General features: G+C 43.5%; 1 protein-coding gene across 1 annotated transcript in view; it reads left to right on the top strand.

Moving 5' to 3' along the window:
• Window positions 1-1,296: 1,296 nt before the first annotated feature.
• Window positions 1,297-21,141, top strand: part of Akap6 (A-kinase anchoring protein 6) — a 410,870-nt gene continuing 391,025 nt past the window's right edge. Inside the window, exons 1-2 of the mRNA XM_038336827.1 lie at window positions 1,297-1,411; window positions 9,587-9,798. The gene's annotated coding sequence lies outside the window, so the exon portion shown is untranslated. The remainder of the gene's footprint in view (window positions 1,412-9,586; window positions 9,799-21,141) is intronic.

Below are 21,141 nucleotides of genomic sequence, written 5' to 3'. Positions count from 1 at the left end.
AATCTGGCAATGCATGGCGCAGTCAGAGTGAAGGTCGAAACTTAGACTTGGAGGAGAAGTGGCAGTGGAGATTCCAGGATGTTGGAAGCGCCAGGAACATGGGACATTTGCTGAGGGAAGTCAAGCAGAGAGTGGAGCTAGCCTGAAGAAGAGCCTGCCAGCTGCAATCGTCAAGACTGCAGGAGTCAAGGCACCACGTGCCCCGTGACGAGGAACTGTAGGATTTAGCGCTAGTACTGCTGGGGTTTGGTCTTGCTTTCTTCCATTGCTGCCCTGCCGTTCTTAATAGCCCTCCCTTTTGGAATGTGGGATGTGGGACACACATTCTCTGCCATTAGAACTTGCCGTTCTATGTAATGCTAATTTTGATATTATATATTTTGGATTTGGACTTTGGAAAAATGCCAGATCTTTTCTGACTCTGAGAATTTTTGGAGGTAGACTCCTTGGGATTGGACCTTACCCTGATAACACCTTGTTTCTTTTTTTGTCCTTCCTGGCTGCCGTGCTATGAACTCCTCTGCCTTGGTACTCTCTTCCGGCCACAAAGCGGGGGATGCCTCTGAAACTGTCAGCCGTTCCTTCTGGAAGTGTTCCTGTCAGATATTCGGTCATAGCATCGTTTGCCTCATGACTAACATTGCCTGTTAGTAATTCCGGACCTCACAGCTGAAGTAACTAGCGGTGTTTGTGGTTCCGGGCCTCCTAGCTTTGCCCTTCGTACCCAGTATTGCCTTGGCTTCTGTTAGGTTTCTTTACCTGCCCTGACCTGCCACGATCTGACTGTGGGACCAAAAGGGTATGAGGGGCGCCTTTGGCACCAATAAAGAGCCGTCTGTGAGACAACTGTCTCGAAACTGCCACCTGACATCATTGCTTTCTAGAGTTATCCTGGCTCACGGTCAGCCAGCTGATGGGTATTTGGAATAAACAAAAGTTTGATGTCACGAGAGTTCGTACTTTTCCATTCCTCAGCTCAGGTCCAGTCCTGACAAACAGTGAACTTGGCAAGATCAGGAATCTGGAATCAGGAAATCTGTTCCTGGGAGGGACAAGGGAAGTTTCAAGACCTCGATGACGTGATGAGGAGCTAGAGACGACAAATTTCGCTCCATGGACCTTCTGAGCCACTGCTCTTGGCGACACAGCTCTTTATCCACAGCGCAGCAGGAGAAGGTCCACAGCTTCTCTTCCCCGGGCTGACGGCTCAAGCTGCTCTGAGAAAAGCTGCTTCTCTTCTTGGGCTACAGCCAGATGGAAAGTTGCCTACGACCTCTGGCTTCCTATTGTTCAGGACAGACACTGAAGTGCTGCATTATGGAGAGCTCGTCAGGCCTGTGCAGAAGAGGTATCTGATTCGTTTGTTCCAAGGACAGGTTGCTGTCTCTCACCCTCACGTTAATAAGAGGTGGTAAGTGAGGGTTTTCCTGGCGTATCTTAACCACTTTCAGTCCGTCAGGAACGTTACTCCATAGTGTGCTGTTATCTTGGTGATCTTTGTTGACTGAGCCAAATTTTGTGTACATCTATTTGGATGAGTGTTCTAATGTCTTCTTATAGCTGCAACATTTCTCTCTCTCTATATATATATATCTTATTCTTAGGCACGGTGGGTGGCTCTTTGTTAACTGTCTTCTTTTCAAACCTGCATTTATGTTTAGAAACTTCACTGCACGGGAATGTACTAGCAGAGCCCTGCACGACGGCATGGGGGCAAAGACCTCTGCACTGTCACTACCATATAAACATATGATCACTTATAGCAAAGCCCAGGGGTGTGCTCTCATACAGCACTGAGCACGCTTGAGCTATAACAGCAGCACCCGCATTTTTAGGCGTAGGGCATTGCACTGAGATAAGTCCATGTTACACATGGACATACAAACATGGCAACAAGAACTGTTATATTACTAATGCGCTGCATGCAGATACACTGTAACCAAAGTGGTCATACATTTTTCAATAGTAAATATTTGATTTTTTAAAATTTGGATATTGTGTCCTTTACTTCCTTGTATGTGCTTCGTTAGTAGTTTAGCAACATAAAGTATATGTTTAAGACAGTTTGCAGTTAAGGGGAGAGCTGTGTTAGTTACTTTTGTATTGTCTAAGACACCATGACCCAGACAATTTATAAAAGAAAATGTTTAATTTGGGACCCATGGTTCTAGAGGGTGAGCGTCCATGCCATCACGGCAGGAGGCGTGGCGGCAGGCAGGCATGATCCTGGAGCAGAATCCAGGAGATTAGATACTGATGTAAAGCATGAGGCAGAGTGAGCTAACTGAAACCTCAAGGCCCCTCTCACCATGACTCAGCTCTTCCAACAAGGTCACACCCCCTAATCCTTCCCAAACAGTTTCACTAACTGGAGATCAAGTATTAGATATATGAGCCTGCCGGGACCTTTTCCTTTCAACCACCACAGAGACATGGTGAAGAGAGGAGGAGAAGAGCCTGTTTCTAGGACTCCAGATGGAAATTCAGTGTTTTTATCTCCATCCGAAGACCAGTGTTCTCTCCTTTCCATAAACTAACATGGAGTGGCTCCCCTCAGACTGAACCCTTCGGGAGACTCACTTCTCCTCCCTGGCATCATCTTGCACATTCTTCTTCGTTTTGTGCATGTTTAAAGATGAAGGAAAGTGAGGGCAGTACAGACATGTCACCCTTAGCAGAGAATATCAAAAGTTCCTGTTTACAAAGTGTTTATAACGATATTCATGTATATTCATATATTCACTCACATGTACTTTACACGGTGTAGCAAACTAGCTCAATTAATTATATGCCAATTGCTTATTTTGATTTCTCAATCTTTTTTCTAGAATATTTTCATTTATTCATGACAATTTTGCTTGTGCTTACAGTGTGTCTTATTCATAGCCTCAGCTCTCTCCTCCCCCTCCCTCTGGGCTCCTCCAGCACACTCTCTTATCACTAACAAACATTTTTCTCTTTTTTTGGTATACTCCACAGAGTCTAATTAGTGATGCTGTGTGCATATGACTGTGGGGCCATCCATCAGGGTATGAGCAACCAACCAATGGCCACACTTCCAAAAAAAATGGCTCTGTCCTCCAGCAGCCATCAGTCACCAATAATTCCTTAGTTCCATGATCCCTTCTTACATTCAGGCTGGAGCATTGACTTTGTTTTCGTGCAACGGCTATGCCATGCCCAGGAGACATCATTGTATAGCGCCCCCTTCCTGCCTCTGGTTCTAGCTCACTTTGGTGTAGTTTCCTGAGTCATTGTCCCATGTGGGTAAGAGAATATAGAGGTATGGAGAGATAAAGGGGAAATTAGGGTATTAAAGAGAGAAGGGGGGATGGGAGGAAAGTATGAAGAAGGGACCATGAGAGGGACATGTAGCACAAAAGGTCATTTGAAAAACCACGTGGAAACCTACTACCATAGAAGCTTCCTAAAATATATACATATATAGAGAGGCTATAAATTAAGTCATAAAGTAACAGGGAAAACAATGCCCCAACTAGGCATCTTATGCTGTGAGTAAAATCGTCAGTGCCAGTAACATGTTACAGTTTGTTGCTAGTTTGAGTAAGAATGGCCTTGATAGGCTCATATATTTGATACTTGGTTCCCAGTTGGTGGAACTGTTTGGAAAGGATTAAGAGGTGTGGCCTTGTTGGAGGACATATGTCACTAGGGGTAGGCTTTGAGGTTTAAAAGCCCATACCACTCCAAGTTAGCTCTCATTGACTTGTGCTTATGGATCGAAATGTAAGCTGTCAGCTTCTGCTCCAGCACTGTGGCTGACCACCTGCTCCTATGCTCTCAACCATGATGGGCATGAATGCTAACCTTCTGGAGCTACGGACCCTAAATTAAATATGTTATTGTATAAGTTGCCCTGGCTATAATGTCTTAGGACAGCAATATAAGCAACTGAGACAACAATGGTAGATAAAATATTTTTGGTATGTTTATACATTACACATTTACATTTTGATGTGTTTACAAATATTTTTATAAAATTACAAATTACACACATTTACATTTTGATGTGTTTACAGATATTTTTGAACTTAGTTTACAAATAGTTTATTAAGAGTTTTTACAGCCAGGCAATGGCGGCACATGCTCTGGAGCTTGGTTTACATATGGTTGTGGGCTGATGTGAATGCTGAGATTTGAACTCAGTCCTTCTGGAAGAGCAGTACACTGACTGAGACATCTATCCAGCTCCTTTGTGGAGGTCATTACTATTACAATTTATTATTGTTCCCTTTCAGTACTTGAAATATAGCACTCTAATCCCTTCTTGTTTTTAAAGTTTTAGTTCAACAATCTGTTGTTATTTTGGTTCTGTCTTATATGTGTGCTGTGTGATATTTTTGATTGTATATAGGTACATAAAGGTATAAAGTATATAAAGTTGAGAGAATATTTTTGGACTGTGTCTAGAACACAGGGGAATGTGATTTAGGTACAGAACTTTGGACTCACCAAAATAAGATAGATAATGGAGCATTTTCTCTGAATTTGCCAAATGCAAATGAACTGGACATTGTTTTTGTAATCCTTACTTGTTTATATTTGTATATAGTTATTGTACATATTGGATAAGTTTTACTATGTGAGTTAAAAACCTTTATTTTTTTATTTAGGCAAAAAGAGGGAAATGTATGATATTTTGATTATGTTCTGACAAATAAAGCTTGCTTGGATTCAGAGGGCAGAGCTAGCCACTAGCTGACCAAATTAACCATAGAGGTTTGGAGGACTGTAGACAGGAGACAGGAAGTAGTAATGCAGTTAAGTCAAATTGGCAGTCAAGATTAACCATAAAGATGGCTTATTTCCTGCTCATTGCTTCCCAGTGAAAGTCCGTGAAAGGTTGGAAGAAGGTGCCTCTTTCCTGTGTAGTCCCCCAAGACACAGGGACACTCACAGTGTGGTTCCATTGCTCTCAGGACTTCAGAGATCCACTGGGTTCTATGTATCCAACTAGCCAGGGAAGGAAAATAGAAGGTCCATTTGCTTCTAATCACCATCTAAGGTAATACTTAGGTCCCATTCCGTTGGTTAGAACCAGTCTCAGGGGCTCCCTGTAGGTGATGGCACTAGGGGTGTATCTGGAACATAGGAAAATGCTGGTATTCGTGAGCTGTCCCCGCAATCTGTCCTACTGATCCCCTAATGGTTCTTTTTCCCTCCTCCTCTGTCAAGAACCTTTGTTGTCCCCTACAAAGAGCATGCACCCCAGGTAATCTGCACTTGATCTCTTCTGTAGCAGATGTTGTCTTTGGTAACTGTTCAGGCTTTCGTTGTCTGTTTCCCAACCATTTGATTCTAGAGCTTGGAATCTGAGTGCTAAGGAACCTCCACTAATGCTGCAAGAGTGTTGTTAATGGTGACATAAACGAAGTCTGGTGTTTCTGGCTTCCAATATGACATGGTAGTTTTAATACGAATGGCTCCCTGCAAGCTTATATATTGCTTGAATGCTTGGTCATCAGAGAATAGCACTACTTTAGTGGGATTAGGAGGTATGGCCTTATCGGAGGAAGTGTCACTAGGGATGGGTTTGGGGGTTTCAAAAGCCCAAGCCTGGCCAAGTGTTTCTCTCTTCCTGCTGTCTGTGGATCCAGATGTAGAACTCTCAGTGACTTCTCCACCAACATGTCTGCCTGAGTGCCACCATGCTCTCTCCCCTGATAATAGACTAAACCTCTGAAACTGTAAGTTCCAATTAAATGCTTTCTTTTATTTGAGTTGTCTTGTGTGGTCTTGGTATCTCTTCACAGCAACAGAACCCTGACTGAGACAGAAGTTGGTACCAAGGAGTTGGGCATTACTGTGACAGATCTGACTCTGCTGCCTCGTGATGGACACTGGGACTTTGGTTAGGAAAGTAGTTGAATGTGTTAAGATGGGCTTAATGGGTCATCCTAGTAGGAACATGGAAGACAGGGTGCAGAACCAGCACCAAAGGAGAGAAGCTTGTTGGTAGTCAACAAAACCGAAAGGAGTTGGAGATCTGAAGAGCACTCAGACATCAGACACAGAGATACAGAGTTTATAGAGTCTGCCTGGCTGAATGTGGTCTTGTTTCGGTCCAGAATTTCCTGACTGTGTTCCCTTTCCTCCCTTTGGAATGACAGTGTGTATTCTATCCCATTGTATGTTGGAAGTTGTATATTTTAATTTAAAAATTTTAAAGAGGTTATGGTTAAGAACTTTCCTTGAGTCTCAGAAGAGACTTTAGACTTTGAAGACTTAGAAGCAGTCTTGAGACTGAAAAATTATGGGGAGCTTTAAAGTTGGACTGAATGCATTTTTTACATTATGATATGGCTATAAGCATATGGGACCTAAGAGTAGAATGTGGGAGTTTGCATAAGAATGGCCTCCATGGGCTCACGTATTTGAATGCTTGGTTATCAGGGAATGGCACTATTTGAGAGAGATTAGGAGTGTGTGCTTACCTGAGTAGATGTGGCCTTGTTTGAGGAAGTGTGTTATGGCTGGTGGTCTTTGAGGTTACAAAAGCCTACGCCAGGGGCAGTGTTTTTCTCTCTTCCTACTGTGTTGTGGGTCTTTCTTTGGATCAACAGTTCCTGAATAATAACACAGAGACTTTTTTATTAAGAATGGAAGCTTGGCCTTAGCTTAGGCTTGTTCCCAGGTAGCTCTTAAAACTTACATTAACCTGTTTATATTAAGTTACATTCTGTCATGTGACTCTACCTCTGCTCAGTACCGCGCATCCCACTTCCTCAATGTCTGGCTGGTGAATCCCCACCTCTCAGATTCTTCCCGAGTTCCTCCATCTCCCCAGAAGTCCTGCCTATCCTTTCTTGCCTAGCTATTGGACGTTTAGCTCTTTATTAAACCACTCGGAAGGTGCCTTAGGAGTTGAGGTAAAACAGACACATCTTCACAGTGTACAAAGTACACTGTGTACAAAGAGATTATCCCACAACAGGGCTGCTTGTGGACCCGGATGCAGAACTCTGAGTCATTTTTCCAGCGGCTTGTCTGCCTATGTGCTCCCATGCTCCCTGTCGTGATGATGGGATAAACCTCTGAAACCGTTAGCAAGTCTCAGTTAAATCCTTTCTTTTATGAGAGCTTCCATGTCATGGTGTCTCTTCACAGCAGTTGAGCACTGCCTGAGACACCGTTAGATACTGAGGCACCGTTAGATACATTGTAGCGTGTAATCTTCAAAAACAACCCTAGCAGGTAAGCAGCAGAGCAAAGGACACGGAGAAGTCCAGAGTGAACTACCGTAGGTCCAGTCACAAAGCAAGGACAGGGTTTATAGCTTGCTTCTACTATAAATGGCCACCATTTTCAGCCAACTGGGTCGACTTGTGAGCTGTGGTTCAGCTAGTCCACAATGTTAAAAACCTGACCGGGTGTCAGATTTATTGTTCTATCCATTCTTTCCTGTCATTCCTGGAACCTGGCAAAGGGAACTATGGACAGAAAATGTATTCAGGTATGAAATATAACATACATATCATATGTATGATATATCAGTATATTTATATATCACAATATGATATATTTGTATATCATATGCATGATATATTTACATATGATATAAACATCATGGAAGTTATTATATATAATATAGTTATATAATATGTATGTGATATATTTATATATTTATATATATTCTGTGAACAAAAAATGTGACTTTGTCTATCTTTGGCTTGTTTATTTTGCTTAGCGTCATGATCTGTACTTCTGCTCATTTTCCTGCAAATGACATAATTTCATTCTCCTTATAACTGGGTAAAATGTCATTATCTTTTACCTGTCCATTTGTTGACCTGTCCTCTCCTCTTTATGGGGCCTTGGGATTTCATCTCTGGGAAGGCGAATCTGGTTCTAGCTCCATGGCTTTCACACATTTTCTTGTGGAGGCCCAAGAGTCCAGAGAGAGGCCCATAGTACTCTCTGGCAGGCAGGGTTAGTAACTGTGGTAAGGGCCCAAGAGTCTTGACTCTGGGCCTCTTATCTCCTCCACCCACACCAGTGAAGGCAGTCGAGCTTTGTTCTGTATCATCAAAATTAATAATAATAATAATAATAATAATAATAATAATAATAGCCAACTCCTGAGGAAACTCCTGAGCCCAGGAGATATTACTAGATTGGGCCACAGTACACAGAATTCTAGGAGGGAGTAGCATCCCAGGTGGATTTGTTGACCGGTAGGTCAGTGCTCTTGTCTCTGCAGGGACTCAATGCTAATTTCCCAGTGTGTGTGTGTGTGTGTGTGTGGGTGGGTGTGTGTGTGTGTACCATGTGACCTAAGATAAGGGATCCCTGCTTTGCCGACTGCTGAGCGCCTAGACGGTGTCTCCTCTTGCTTTCCCCTTCCTTGTTTCTGATTAGGGAAAGCAAGAATGGTCATGGCTCCACACTCGGGGCAGGGCTGCTCTGTGCAAGGTTGGTGGTGCACTCTGCTAGGATCTTGGCACCCCTCCTACATTTTATCAGGTCGCCTTTACAGAGAGGCTGACACCCTAGCCCCACCCTCCGTGATTCTGATTAACAGGGTCGTTTAAAATCTCAGTGAGGAGTGTGCAGTAGAAGTGTCTCATTATCTATTGGGTTTTCAGAACATTGTTTTTCCTCAGAGTTGTAAAGATAGAACGGATGTAGGTCAGTTTGTGTCTGTCTGTCTGTCAGTGGCCTGCAAGTATTAACCATGCGAGAGCTGGGCTGCTGGTCCACTCTGAGTTCTCCTCGGTGTCACAACACGATGCTTGTTTATGCTTCAGAGTGGAAATAAGCGACTACTTTGGACTCCCCTTTCTTTGACTAACTGGACTAATCCCTTCTTGAGTCTTGTTTTAATGTGCCCAGTGGGGGAGGGGAGGTAGTAATCTCTGTGGTAGGCAGCCTTCCTGCCTGGAGAGAACAACAAATCCCAGCGTTGGGAGTGGCCGTGACCAGAGATTTCTACAGGTCTTGCACTTGTTCTGGATTTAACCCCAAAGACACTTGCATTTTGGCTGTGACTGCGAGGAGTTCTCTGCTGGACAAGGGAAGGGTCCCTGGAATAGGACCCCTTCCCAGTGCCCCTGAAGGTTAGGTGGCAGCTGAGTTCTTGCTGTGGCAAGTCCTGTGGGTTGCTGTCCATCAGGGCCCATCATCAGGGTAGACTTAGCTACTGAGGCTTGGCCCATGTTTGGAGAATTATTAGTCTGTGCTCTCAAGACTCAGATTCACTTGGTTAGCTGTTTATTATATTTAATATTCTTTTATTTTTCACTCCCTGCTTTGTTCTTTTGGTTTTTGAACAGGAGCTAGAACTCCTTTCAGTAACTTTTAAAGAGGTATTGTCCCTAGCCAGAGAGAAGAAATGTTCAGATTGTCTGATAGGGAAACATGAATATGAGTTTGTATTTTCTCAGTCCCGATCCTACAGTCCACTCCCACCTTTAGTCTCTAAATCTATAGCAGCAAATAAAGAGGTAATTTAATATTTTCTTCCAAAATTCTTCTAGGAAAATCCTTTTTGAACTTAACAGATTTTAGCCCAATGAGAAACCCTCTTCCTTTGGACTGAATTTTGCATATTGTCTGTTTCTTACAGAGCTTCCGTATTGTCTCAGGCTCCACTGGAAATGCAGCAAGGATTCCTAGCACATCCCGGTTGCCATAGCAACAGCAGCCTTTCCCATAATGAGCTGCATCATCTGAACTGATGTCACAGCATCATGCAGCAGGTCAAACAAGGCATCTCCTAGTATTGCATCCTACAGATGTGCTGTAAACATCAAAAGAAGACGGCGGGAGCAGGAGATGGTGAGTGTTAAATGTCCGAGCCTTAATTACATGGCTGTTTTGTTGGCTGGTTGGCGGCGGCGTCTGCTACGGCAAAGAGAAGGGGGGGATGTTGTCTGTTTAAAATGGACCGGAGAAAGAGGGGTTGTTTTGCTTAATTCTGTTTTCAGGCTGCTGTGTTAAGACAAAGGCCTGCAAGCGTCATGTAAGAATCAAAGTGTAAAGATTTCTTACTCTAGCTCTGCCTGTTATATTTCGTGTTCTCATGGAATAAAAAAAATAATCGCAGGATAATTTTCTATCGCAAACGCCCATATAAGCTCTCAAATGTATAGTCCATGGTATTGTAGCATTGTAAAGATATGTTTCTTTTTTATGGGGCAGGGCTAATTGGTCCCATTTGCCTCTGTGATTTATGAAATATTTAGTGACTTGCAGAATGGGATTCAGGATTTACCTCCATTGGGTTTCAGGTTCTTCCCAGCAAGGAATGAACGCTGAATAAGCGTTTGACATAACCCTCATCTGAAAGGCATTCTCTCGCATGTTCAAGAAAGAATTTATCAAAAGCATAAAGATTGAAACCAAATGAAATTATTTATGTCTTTTGATTTGCACGGGATGTCTTCATGTCCTCCATAGTTAGGAGGCTATAGCGGGAGCTGTTTGCAGGCTGGTTTGTAATGGGAGAGGAGCAGATCTCTCTGCGGCAGCTATAGTCAAAGATAACCAGGCGAGACACTCTGGAGGGACCAGTGGCTCTGCCGTCTCTTGCTTAACTTTAGAGCCAAACTGATGTGATGGATAAATGTCAGGGTGTCTCAGTACTCGTTAGGAAGGCAAACCTCTGCACTCATAACATCACCTCAATTCTGAAACTCTGGATAAACAGGCATTGTTTACATTTAATCCAGAGCTTGTCTTTAAACTTCTTCTTTTTTTTTTTTTCTAAAGGAAAGTCCAAGAGGCTAGTAGGGAACGGTGTATTTGCCTTTTGTTTTGGGGAATGAAATGGACCGACTGATTGCTGCTAGGGGAGAGAAAGAAGACACATGTCAGCGCAGTTGATGGGTCTGCCTCCTTACAGTTAGGGAGTGGTCCTCGGTGTCAGGGCAGTCCTGTTGATAGTTCCCACACATATGGTCTTACTGCAAAGAACAGCACCCTCGAGTTCCCTTATGTTTAGCTTAGATTGTTGATGGAGCCTGTAACAGATAAATCCTAAGAAGCAGGAACAGCTTGGATTGCTTTTGTTTTTTTCCTGTGGAGTTGAGCATATCAGCCCTATTAGGCACTAGCTTGAGTGGGAGAGCTTGGGTTTTAATTAGTTTGTTTATCCCATACCACACACACACTGCTCCCAAGTCCTTTAAGGGTACATGGCTGGCATGCAGCTAAATGGGAGGGAAGAGGTCAACTCAGCCTGGCTTTTTTCTCAAGCACTTAGGAGCATGGACGTTCACTGCCTGCTTTTTTTTTTTTTTTTTTTTTTTTTTTTTGAGGCATAGTGTGAGCTGCAAGCTCTGCTGGGACTGCTGGGTGTGAGCACAGCCAAGCCAGAAGCTCTAAGGTGAAAGGGAGGAGCAAGACGGCAATGGGGGAAGGGAGAGTGTGCCTGGTGGCTAAAGTACAAGTCTGGACCCCGTGCCCAGCACCCATCAGAATCCCTCTGAAGTGTGCCTTTCAATGACAAGGAATGAGAAAAGACTTGTCTGGTAATGTGAATTGCTGGGAGCGATAAATAGCTCACGGCGCTTCATGGGGCTTCTCTGGCCTTAATTCTTATCTCTTCTTTCTGACACTGCTTTCAGCTGCTTCATCATGTGTGATGCATACAATTACTGGAAGTCACAGGGGCCAGATTCCTTAAGGGCAGTGTCAGAAAAGTGAAGTCATGCTCTTAGGGTGGGGAAGGGCCCTGGCGGGTGTGGGCTGCCGCGCAGTTGCTAGTGGAACATCCGCCCTGCGCAGACAAGCCTGTCACCCTCCTCCCATCCCCCACAGTGTGCAGCGACACTTCCCCAACTTTACGTCTTCATGCCTTTCGCTCCAGGAGAACAAAGCCCTAGTAGCCGGAGCTGTCACCCGGGTGTTCTGTGTCTTAGAGGGCCACAGCCGGGGCTGCACTCTGTTTAGCTGCGTCTTAATTACTAGCTAAGGCTATTTCAGTTGCTGTAGCTTTAATATATCCCCAAGGGGCGGTGTGTGTGTGTGTGTGTGTATGTGTGTGTGTGTGTGTGGAGAGAAATTGTTCCATGGCTGGATTTATTGGTGTCTCAGTGAAATTTTCTAGAGTTTCAAGTGTTTCGTTGTGCATAATGACTGGAATCTCATCAAAACAATGTTGACTGTGTGGCCAAGTTTAGACTGTGCTAAGTCTGACGAGCAGTTAACCTCATCTAGGCTATTGGTTACGGATTTTGCTCATGAATTGCAAAATTATGATGGATTTAATTCTTCCTAGATAACTAGGCCATAGTGGGCCTAATAAAAATAAAAATCATATTAACAACTATAATATTTATTCAGCTCATTATATCAGTTTTACTGGAGCAAGCTTTCCGTATTAGCTTGTTTTGTCTTAAGATGACTTTATGAGGTAGGAAGAAACAGTCTCATTTCGCAAGCTTGGGCGCTGGTATTCATATTTTACCAAATCAGTTCTTAGGTTAGACATCTGGCTAAAGTCACATGCCTTGTGAACAACTGGACTAAGATTCCAAGCCAGTGCCTCCTGGCTGGCAAGCCTGCGTGCTCGCCACAGCTCCTCTCTGGTCTTACAACACCTGAATCGCCTTAGTCCTTTCTACTTTATTGCTCATCCCCTACCCCTCCTAATTCTGACTGCGAGATCAGATTTTACAGGCGGAATGGAGCCTTTACTACACTCAGGCCCGTTTAAAGGAGAGCGTGAATCTTGGTCAGGCGTGAGTAATTGCTCTGACCATCGCTGTGTAAAGTGGAGCAGAATTGATGCTCAGGCCTTTGCCACTTCCCTTGTGGGGCAATGCCATTTTAGCTGGGTCTGAGCATCGGGAATGCTACATGGATGGGAGTGGGCATGGCAGAGTCTCCCTGAAAGTGCGTCTTATCTGAGTCCTTAGCGGTTCAAGTTCATGGTACCCGCCTTAGCTGTATCTGTAATGTTCTGCTAATCATAAGATATTTGCATTTGCTGGTAATACCAGGCAAAGAATAAAAGCAAAACTTTTCTCACAGGCTAGAAGGTCTAATATGAATTTACCTCTTGAGACAAGAAATAAAAAGGACGTTCATTGGCTGGGTGTATCAGCGGCTGAAACTGAGTGCTGAGGGGTCTGGTCCAAGAATCCCAGTCTTGTGCAACATCCAGGAAGCCTCGTGCTCGAGGAGAGCAATCCAGTCATCTCTGCATCATCTTGCCCATTCCTAGCTCTCCACTCCCAGCGTCATTACAGGGCTCTAGGGGCCGTTCTTTGTATAGGCTAATGCACACACTGACAGCACGCTGCTATTGATTCTGGAAGGGTGAATACTTAGACATATTATTCCACTGGGTGCATTAGCCTTTTCTAGGTTCTGGGAAGAAGTTAGCCTTTGTCCTGGACTGCTCCAAGGAGGCCCAAGGTTTTTTTTTTTTTCTGCGTGAGGGTTGAGAAGTTGATTAGGAAACAGGCGGAGCTTCTACACACGGCATATTCTAGAGGGAGATGGCAATAAGCTGGTGCCATCGCTAGGGTGATTCCTTTCACCTGGGTACTGAAGAAAAATGCTTCTGTTTACGTTGATTCCATGTGCTAATATCGAAATCTCTACAGCTGTATAGTTAGCTGTTCGTGCATGGGTCATTTCTGGAGATGAACACACTACATTGAATAATAGCCAGTTTTTCCTCCTTGGGATGGATTAGAACCCTGCTAGGTGTCAAAAGGCCAATATTGTCATTTTGGTATAAGCTACTCTGAGAAACATAATGGCAAAATAATTCAGAAAGTGTATTTCTGTCTCAGCTGACAAAGCTGACTTGTGAACATGAGGAATGTATAAGGCACATCAGGTAAGGAGAGATGCTAAAGATTCTAGTGCAATAGTTCTCTCCCTGGCAAACTCCCTTCCTGGGCAGGGTTGTAGGTACAGATAGCATTCTGGGAAGGCAGACGCCAGTGGAGCTGTGTGCATGCAAGGCCCCAGCCTTGTGTGTTTATACTAGCACACCGTACACATATCCGTTCAAATGAGAAGGATTCCAAACAAGCATCTTCATTAATCTACTTAGAGCTAGGCGTTTGCACGAGCATTTCGAGGGCTGCACTTGTCTGCGTTGCTTTCTCGTGTCATGTCATTGCATGTCACAATGCTTCTCCAAAGCAGGGGTTGATTTAGGCTCATGGACTCAGAGGGCGGAGTCTCCCGGGACAGGGATGTCGTGGCACAGGATTGAGTACATTTATGGTGGCAGCAGCTTGAGGAGGCAGTTCCTCCCATCTTGGTGGATCAGAAAGGAGAGCGCTGGATTGGAAGCAGAGGCAAGAGTAAGCATCAAAGACATGCCCGTGTCTCACCACCCCAAACAGTGACAGCAGTTGGGTATCAAGTGCTTAAACCAAGAACCTTTGGGAATATTCCAGATTAAAACCATAGCAACATTTATGTGTCCAGCTTGGTTTTCTCAAAGCAGAAAAACAAAACAAAAACCACTTAAGATTGAGAGCTCTTGCATTTTTGTTGGTAACTGAAAACATTTTTTCGTTGGAGTATCACTTTCTATAGGACTTTGGACTTGACTGTTAGGTATTCTAAATTAATGGAGCATAAGGTTTCTTCTCCAGAAGCATGTGTCTGTTGGAATCTGAATCCTTGATTTGGGTTAAGACTTGGTGAGGATATAAACGAGATTTTTTTCTCTTATATTCCACCAGCTGTACTTTCCTCTGATCCCGGCTATAAAGCATGCCCCAGATTCTTGCAGCCATCTTGCAACGGTACGCTTGAGTCACAATGACAACTAGGGAAAGAATGTCGGACTTTCAGAACAAATTCTCAAACTGCCTGGTGTCTGCCCTGAACCTGGCTTGCAGCTTATGTCATAACCTGTGTGGTTAGACAAATGCACACACAGCTTAATACTTCGCTGTTGTGATCTTGGAACTTAATGACATCTGCCTAGGGGAAACCTGCATTTTCGTTTCCTGCTATTCTCTAAAGGCTGCGGTCAGTTCTTTGCAGACTCTTTGATGTGCCATTCGCTGCTGCTTGAGCCCTGTGGGCATTTGGGTTTGAGGCTCTCTTCTACCCTAGCTCTGAGACAGTCCAGATAAAATTTTAGAACTTTAAAGCTAAGAGACCACTGTTATTAAAATAACTCAGACCAAAAGACCCCCCCCCCCTCCCACACACACACCCCTTACTCTATAGAAAACTAACAGTGTGCTTGGCAACTCAGTGGCCTTGCTTTTACAGGCCATTGGGGACGAATTACACTACAGCTGATGTTTGGGAGGCCAGGTTTCTGTGCCACCACCATTGCTTTCAGGGGAGAAATCAAATCCTGTCTGCAAAGCAAGCTAATTAACCATCCTATTGGTTCAATGCTTACCCCAATTCTTGTACCCTTTGTTTCCTACCTGATCCCTTTCCTCATCTTCTTTAATTCTCATTTAACTAATTACACAACATATTTATGCCGGCTGGGATAAATATGCCATATTTATGCCCCCCTCCCTCTCTTTGCCCATCATCTTCATCCTTCTCCTCGGGAGGCCAGGGACCTATGATTTGAGGTTGTATTACTGCAGGCAGAGTTCATATTTTTTTTAATTAAAAAGGGAATTACAGTCAATAGAATGAGCCTTTCTCAGCTCTGCCTTGCTAATATACCATAGTCCAGATCCCGTTACTATTTGTGGTAATGAGACTCTGGTGATTGGCCCTGGGCCTCATGATAGGGGAGCATTCTTACTCGTCATGACAACGAGAAAGAGCAGCGTTCATCTGGGAGTCTGTAGGTTTGCATAGTTTTCCTGCAATGCCATAGAGATGGTACCTAGAGATGGTACCTAGAGATGGTACCTAGAGATGGCTCATGAATGATGGTACCTTGAAAAGTGATAACTTTTCTCTGCTTTTTTTTTTTTGTTTTTGGAGTATGTGAATAAATAGAAGCCAAAGGGAGCTACAAAGGGAATTTTCTCTCTTTTGGAGGGGTAGAGTTCTCTTCAAGGACTGAGCCCCAAGAACTTCACACCATAACAGTCTTGATATTTACCATGGTTACCATTGTACAAGCCATAAAAGCAGCTTAATTCAGATAATTTCACCAGTAGTCAGCGATGAACAGATGCATCAAATGCCCACCCGTCTAATAAAGGGAAAAACGCAGGACAACCACAAAGCACACATGTATGTTCCCTGGAGAGCTTGTCCCAGAGTCAACGCTGTGTCATTGTCTGGGCCATGCTCGCAGACAGTCCTGATGCTGTCTTCCCTTGTTCTGACACCTGAGATGAAGCGGGCACATGCATGATGAAGTGACGCCAGCATGCCCGTGGCTGCCCGACCATCTTCCTTTATTTGACTTGTTGATGTTAACGCCTTTTTACCAACCCATTGCCTTCCCTCACTGGCTCACGCAAAATCATCTGGCATCCTCTCGGCTTCCTCAGTCCTTGGTGCTCAGTTGACACCACACCCACAGGCCTGTCAGGGTTAGGGCATTTCCAAGCTGGACCCGGCAGGTCCTGTTAGCAGCCTCCAGGCTGTGCCACCCTCAACCCCTTTTATATCAGCATAGCAATGGTCCCCACAGCACCGACATTGCCGCTGCAGCTCCTCGGCTGTGCCCGCTGGCATTGCACTTTTTTTTTATCGGTTCAGATACTGCCCTGTCTTCTTGTGTCTGTGAATTGGGAGACTGTCCCTTTAAGAAGAATCTTAATCACTCCTGTAGGCGGGCCTGTCTCCTACGGTTACTAGAGGGTCACACGTGATAGCAGACCAGCTGTAAAATAAACACAGGTGTGGCAACTGTGGTTAATAAAAGTCGGCTGCTGCTATTTTTATCTAAAGATAAAGGTAGGGGAGTAAGGTTGAGAAGGTGGCAGGCATAGCAAGTCACAGAGATGCATATTTCTTCAACACTGGCTTGGAGAGGTAGCTTTAAAATTCTATAAATACCTGCTTCAGCAGGGCGGATGCTCCAGAAAAGAGAGGTAGAAAACAAAAGCAAATAAAAACAACCATGGAACAGTCATGGTGTTCTCAGAACTAATCAAGGATCAGACTCATACACTGAGACAGGAATTTAGCGGTAAATAAAAGTAATTGATAATCAGATTTTTTTTTTGAAAAGTCTAAACTTTTTTGAGCATGGAATGTAAGCAAGGTTTTGTTGCCGCTGTTGTTTAATTTTTGTTGTCCTGGGAATCAAACGTAGGGTCTCACATGTACCAGGGGAGCATTCTACCACTTGGCTATAGCCTCAGTCCCAGTAATTAGAGCTTTAAACGTACATGTTTTAAATAAAACTGAAAAGGAATGGAGTTGAGAAAGTGAGGACCAAGGAAGCAATACTATAACCATCTCCAGAAACCAATACTATAACTATCTCTAGGAAATAATACTATAACCATCTCCAGAAACCAATACTATAACTATCTCTAGGAAATAATACTATAACCATCTCCAGAAACCAATACTATAACTATCTCTAGGAAATAATACTTTAACCATCTCCAGAAACCAATACTATAACATCTCTAGGAAATAATACTATAACCATCTCCAGAAACCAATACTATAACATCTCTAGGAAATAATACTATAACCATCTCCAGAAACCAATACTATAACCATCTCAAGATAACAACACTATAACCATCTCAAGAAAACAATACTATAACCATCTCAAGATAACAACACTATAACCATCTCCAGAAACCAATACTATAACTATCTCTAGGAAATAATACTATAACCATCTCCAGAAACCAATACTATAGCCATCTCAAGATAACAACACTATAACCATCTCAAGAAAACAATACTATAACTATCTCTAGGAAATAATACTATAACCATCTCCAGAAACCAATACTATAACTATCTCTAGGAAATAATACTATAACCATCTCAAGATAACAACACTATAACCATCTCAAGAAAACAATACTATAACCATCTCAAGATAACAACACTATAACCATCTCAAGAAAACAATACTACAACCCTCTCAAATAAAGATGCATTTCACCCTGTCAGGTTTTGCTTGGTCATCCTGGCCTCTATGTTTTGGGTTTTGCTTGGTCATCCTGACCTCTATGTTTTGGTTAATATCATTTTGACTTATTTGTCATGAAGGAGCAAGAAATAGTGTTGGAGCAGCAGCGATGTCTTCTCTATGGGGCTCCAGCAAGGGAGCTGGGGCTCTGTGGCTCATTTGATAGGTACATTGAAGGGGAGGAGAGATGGCTCAGGGGGTGGTGGCTCACAGTCACCTGGAGCCCAAGTTGCAGGGGATCAAATGCTCCCATGGGCCTCAGAGAGGTCCTGAACATACATGGTACATATAAACTCATGCAGGTGCATCCACACAGGTAGTAAAAAGACAGACAGGTCCTGAACATACATGGTGCATATAAACTCATGCGGGTGCATACACACAGGTAGTAAAAAGACAGAGTGCAAACTGGTACAGCCGCTTTGGATATCAGTATAGCGATTTCTCAGAAAATTAGGAAACAGCCTACTTCAAGACCAAGCAATACCACTTTTGGGTATATACCCAAAGGATGCTCAACTGTACCACAAAGACATGTGCTCAACTATGTTCATAGCAGCATTGTTCGTCATAGCCAGAACCTGGAAACAACCTAAATGCCCCTTGACCGAAGAATGGATAAGGAAAATGTGGTACATTTACACAATGGAGTACTACACAGCAGAAAAAAATAATGACATCTTGAAATTTGCGAGCAAATGGATGGATCTAGAAAACATCATTTTGAGTGAGGTAACCCAGACCCAGAAAGACAAATATCACATGTACTCACTCATAAGTGGTTTTTAGACATAAGGCAAAGAAAAAAACAGCCTATAATTCACAATCCCAGAGAACCTAGACAATGAGGATCCTAAGAGAGACATACATGGATCTAATCTACATGGGAAGTAGAAAAAGACAAGATCTCCTGAGTAAATTTGGAGTATGGGGACCATGGGAGAGGCTAGAAGGGGAGGGAGAGGAAGGGAGGGAAGTGGAGAAAAATATAGAGTTCAATGAAAACAATAATAAAAGGAACAGAGTCATTAATTCACCTTTATGTGATGGAGGATTCTCATTGGCTAATAAAGAAACTGCCTGGCCCATTTAATAGGTCCGCCCTTAGGTGGGTGGAGTAGACAGAACAGGAAGAAGGAAGTGAGGTAGATGGCTCAGTCAGATGCCACACTTCTCCTAAGTGAGAGAGACCGCCGCCGTATCTCTCAGGGAGAGAGATGCAATGAAGCCAGCTGCCAGGTCAGAAGTGCTGAATATTTCCCGGTAAGACACCGCTCATGGTGTTACACAGATTATTAGATATGGGTTAGTCAAGATGTGAGTAAGAGGCTGAAAATAATGGGCCAGGCGGTATTTAAAAGAATACAATTTGTGTGTTGTTATTTTGGGTGTAAAGCTAGCAGTGCAGGAGCCAGGAGGCCGGGAGCGGGCCGGTGGGAATGCAGCCCTTGCTCCCCACTACATTTATGAATCCTGCACTAAAAACATGCTTGATGGTTTGATTGGCGAGGATTGAAAGAGTGTTGGATATATGCACCCAGTAGGGAGAGCGGTAAGCTGTGGGAGGCAGCTGTCCTTCCCTGTGTACAACACCCTCATGAAACCGAGTGGGACCGCTCCGTGAGGACAGAAGAGCAGAGGAGCACAGTGCTGGAGTTGTTCGCCGGAAAAAAAGTCTTAAAATGAAGCCACTCGTCAAGGCGGCTGCTTCTCTACTCACTTTCGGTTGGAGGTGGACTCTCGTGTAGGAGTAGATATTTGAAAGGCCTGCTTTACATGCCACACTTCTCAAGTATTTCTTTAAGAAGAGGTGGTTTTATTTTCTCTTGAAATTTAACCCATTTTAACAGCAAACTATTTGTAGAAAGCTTTCCTTTCTCAGAAAACAGACTATCCACAGCCATTAGAAAAGCACTCTGAAGAACAAAATTGGAAGCTCACAGTGTTTTTTTTTTAATCTTATGACTGTAAGCAAAACTTAAGCTTACATTAGTAAATTTTAAGTCTGCCTTTCATCATTCTCATGCTATGAGAGAAGCGATCATGCCACCTGAGAGTTTTCTTACCTCTGCAGCACGTGGCATGGCCAGTTGCAGTGTTCAAGGATGCTACACCGTGCTCACACAGTGCTCGGGAAGGCAGAATCATCAGGGAGCCCTTGGTGGAGTGAGGAAGCTGAGCTCTAGTGCCCGTTAGGGTAGTTTCCCCAAACCTTGGCTTCCTTCCTAGTAAAACACGGTCTGCCACAAAAGGGCTAAATCTGAGTGAGTTATTTCCTATTTCCTTCAATATTTTATATCTCACTCGCAGGGTTCTCTGTACCTTTTAGTTGCTCGACCTTCTGACTTTCAATAGCATTCTCCAATATTGTAAGTGTGTTTGTTGTTCTCATGTAGATGAAAACGGTTAAATGTATTGTCTTAATCCAGTAAACTGTTGTTTACTGGCCGCCATGGGCAGCTTATCACAGAAACTCAGTCATCACAGTTGTGGAGGTCGCTCTCCAAGATCAAGGTACTGCAGCCTCGGTGAGAGTAACTGCTCATAAGAGGGAACCCTGGTTTTCCCTTGGGCTTCCCTTATGTGGGCGGGCGCCAGTCCCATTCATTGGGATCTGAATGAGCTACGCATTGGCTCCACTTGTTAATATTATTGCTTTGGGGCTTAGGATTTCAACATTTAAGCTTTTGTAACAAATATTTAGGCAATTGTGTTTATATGTCTTTTCTTGTATTTGTGTGTGTCTCTGGCTTGAATCCCCAGCAGTTCACAGTTGCCAGCTCACAGTTAACACATAAGGTTTCATTTAAAACAACCAATGGTTTTCATTCACAGTAGCCCCCCTCCCCAGCCGCCCATTGTGGATTCATTCACTCTGTCTTTTTTAGCCACAACACATACATTCAGTTAGTGACTGGGATAAAATATTTGGCTCCTTTTGCCCTGCCTATTGGGTATGGTATCTCTTAAGAAATTCATACTGTTGCCGAAGACATCTATATAAAATGTGAGTGACTGCTTTTATTAGTTTGAACCATATGGGATTTCCATTTTTGTGGTCAAATGGCCAAATAATTATTGACTTTATGTGGTTCAATAAAATCATTTGT

Source organism: Arvicola amphibius, chromosome 7, assembly GCF_903992535.2.
Source record: "Arvicola amphibius chromosome 7, mArvAmp1.2, whole genome shotgun sequence".
NCBI lineage: Eukaryota > Metazoa > Chordata > Mammalia > Rodentia > Cricetidae > Arvicola > Arvicola amphibius.
Note: the sequence above shows the minus strand (reverse complement) of the source record. Positions and strands in the feature narration are given on the sequence as shown.